The sequence below is a fragment of the Bombus pyrosoma genome, unplaced genomic scaffold (assembly GCF_014825855.1).
Source record: "Bombus pyrosoma isolate SC7728 unplaced genomic scaffold, ASM1482585v1 HiC_scaffold_4710, whole genome shotgun sequence".
Lineage (NCBI taxonomy): Eukaryota > Metazoa > Arthropoda > Insecta > Hymenoptera > Apidae > Bombus > Bombus pyrosoma.
In genome coordinates this window covers 217,334-220,497 of record NW_025219969.1, presented here as the reverse complement: position 1 = coordinate 220,497, position 3,164 = coordinate 217,334, and the positions used below count along the sequence as shown (strand labels likewise).

Below are 3,164 nucleotides of genomic sequence, written 5' to 3'. Positions count from 1 at the left end.
AGTGTTGTCTCAGTGCTTCGTCTCAAGTGATTATATTTATAGAGTGTTTCCTTAGTTGATATTATTTAATATACGCAAAGTGTATTATCGCTCGTTATTACTGCATAACATAACCTTATACAATATAATAATCGTTTATTCTAAATATTTGTCATTAATACTCGATTAATTTACCTTAAATAATTTCTAGCTTATTTCTGCATGTAACATAACTTAATCTGTTTATACAAACTTAATATGATAATACTATAATAGCTTAGTATAATATAACAATCTTTTATTTTAATTAGGTTTGTTGTTAACACTCGGTTGACTTTCCTTAATCAAATTTTAACTTCTTTCTAAACTATTAGCTATTTTTTGTTTCTTTCTTATGAAGTTGTCGTTGCCTTGTGCTTGTGCTTGTCAGTTTTACATATAATTTTGGAACTAATATGTACATTGTTGGTAAGAAGTCATTATTGTTTATAGTTTCTACAATTTTATTTCTCAACTCTGAGTCGTTCGCTTGGAATGGTTACACGGCGCGTGTTGGTATCATCTAATTCTTCGTTACATTGTCAATGCTTATTATAACTACCTTTACTTATCCCAAAACTGTAAGTATGCATAAAAGAAAACGCCGTATTCCGTAAGTATTCACTTGAATTTGGTAGTAAATTTTAATTTTATAACTGTATTGGCTTCTGCGTACACCCCTTTAATGTGAGTAATGAACTTCTTTACTTTTATCAATTTCTTTACAACATTCTCCCCTTTTTAGGTTATGATGGTTTACCTCAGTATTTATTACCTTTGGTGTTTTTGTACCCGTGAATGGAGTGGTCTCAAAAATTTTCCATTGGGCAACTGTGAGTCTCGTTATCTTGTAATAATTGTTGTCGGGCATCAATTATTGACTGTTATTCTTGCTTCTTTTAGTTTAATAGTAATATTATAATAGATTTTTAATAATATTATTTTCTTCTATATATATATATATCTCAAGGCAATTGAAGTTAGTCTATCTATCCATTTCAGCTGACTGATTTTCCACTTTCACTGCTTTAATTATTTTATTGGATTAACACGTTTTATATTTAAACAGTGGTTAAGGTGTACACATAGTAATTTCTTTTCCTTTTTAGGTTTCCACTATCTGTGCTATTTGACAAGCAATATTGCACTTCCTTGGTTCTATTACAATATTATTATAATATTTAATAGCATTATATTTTGTATTAGGACAATTGAGGTTAATCTATCCATTTGTTTCAGCTGGTCGTCATACATCATGTTCTACGAATATAGCCGCATAACTTGTATTTGTACATACACTTCCTTCTGCGATGATTAAGTGCTTGCAAGGTAACTGTCACCTTTCTTGCCTTTAATAGCTTGAGTAATAGTTAGAATACACATAAAACTTTTTCTTTTTTTTTCTTTTAGATTCCAATTATCCACAATATTCAACAAGCAGTATTATACCACATACCATCGTTCTTCATCGCCTCATAGCATTGTTCTGGCTATAATCTATTTCGGTTATGCGCTAGTTTTAATTTGTTCAAATGCACTGTTCGCGGGACCCCTTTCACTTCGATCTTAACGTTTTGATTTTGCAAAATTCCTAATACTTTATGCGGACTGGAATATTAATCGGAGAGCTTCTCTTTGTTAGGTTCTTTTAGTAAGTATGCTAGATCTCCTATTTTGAAATTTTGCGGGTTGATTCGTTTATCGTAGTATTCTTTTGATTTTAATTTGGATTTTATCAAATTTTCTCTTGCCATTTGTTGTACAGTGTTGACTTTATCGAACAGATCTCTAAGGTATTCTGCGTATGTTAGTTCCATGTTTTCTTCAATCGTTATTTCACCGGTTGGTTCTCTGGCTAAGTGCCCAAAGATCAGCACGTGTGGGGAGAATTTTGTTCCTTCGTGTACGGAGGTATTATAAGAAAACATGGCTAGTTCCACCCATTCGTCCCAATTTTTTGAATTTTCAATATATAACTTGAGGTATTCTTTCAATATGTGGTGTGACCTTTCTATAGAGCCATTGCTTTGTGGGTGATATGCCGTAGTGGTGTATCTTTTTATTCGAAATTTCTTAGCTACCTTTTTTATTAGTGAAGATGTAAAATTCTCCCCTTGATCGGTCAAGATTGCTCTTGGTGACCCGCATCGACAAATGAATTGCTTAATAAAAACGTCTGCTATTTCGGCCGAAGAGGTTCCCTTAATCGGAATCCCGAGAGAGTACTTCGTTAATAAATCTTGAATCGTCAATATATATTCGTTTTCCCTTTGTGTCTTTGGTAATGGGCCGACAATATCCATACTGATTTTATCAAATGCTCTCCCCGGTGTGTCAGTAAGTACCATTGGTTGTTTCGTTTTAATTCTAGTTAACTTTTTCAGTTGACATTCTTTACAGGTTCTTACGTACTCTTGGATTTCTTTCTTCATGTTTTCCCAATAGTAACGTTGTCGTATTCTCTGGTAAGTTTTTGTTACTCTTTATGTCCTGCTACCGATGATTCGTGTTTTTCTTGTATTATATTGTTTCGGTTTTCCACTGGTGGAATGGTTACTTCTCCGGTACAGATGGTGATGTGTATGGTGTTTGTTAAAAATACTTCTTCCAATTTCCTGATTATGTATCGCCATGGTAATTCTTCTAGATTTCCTTTACTGATGCCGAAGGATTTTAATTGCTTCTCGTTTACCACATCCAGCAAAGAACTTAGTGAATTCAATAAATTTTCTGTTGTTATTGGGATGTTTCGATTTTCTTTTACGGGTAAGGATATTACTAGTTTTCCTAAATCTCGATGCAACCTTGCTCTTTCCATCATTAAATTTTCGAAATATTTCACGGGGGTTTCTTCTATGGTAAAATGTTTTCTAACAAAAGTTTTCCTTTGCTTTCTTGGATCGTTGGACGGAAGAGGTAAACTGTTTGGTTTGGCTTCGAATATGGAAGAGTCTTCGGTTGACGTATCTAATTCGAATCTTTTGGGAATAGGGTAATGAATTGGTGAATCTTCCTCTCTTTTCCTAATTGGTAGGCAAACCTCCGGGGGGTTTCTAGACAATGCATCAGCATTCGCATTCGCTCTGCCTTCCTTGTATTGGATATCGAATTCGAAGTCTGACAATTTTAGTTTCCATTTCCAGATT

At 33.5% G+C, this 3,164-nt stretch overlaps 2 protein-coding genes across 15 annotated transcripts in view; one reads left to right on the top strand and one right to left on the bottom strand.

Annotated features, from left to right (window-relative positions):
* LOC122577441 overlaps positions 1-3,164 on the top strand; it is a 266,783-nt gene that overhangs the window by 102,699 nt on the left and 160,920 nt on the right. Inside the window, exons 2-5 of one of the 6 annotated variants that reach the window (XR_006320292.1) lie at positions 472-599; positions 764-851; positions 1,258-1,347; positions 1,429-1,669. The exons of 3 other annotated variants lie outside the window; for them this stretch is intronic. The gene's annotated coding sequence lies outside the window, so the exon portion shown is untranslated. Of the gene's footprint in view, positions 1-471; positions 852-1,127; positions 1,348-1,428; positions 1,670-3,164 lie in introns of all 6 variants that reach the window. 2 more of the 6 variants (XR_006320291.1, XR_006320290.1) reach the window with 2 other exon arrangements.
* Positions 1-3,164, bottom strand: part of LOC122577433 — a gene marked incomplete at its 5' end in the record, with an annotated part of 702,209 nt that overhangs the window by 628,632 nt on the left and 70,413 nt on the right.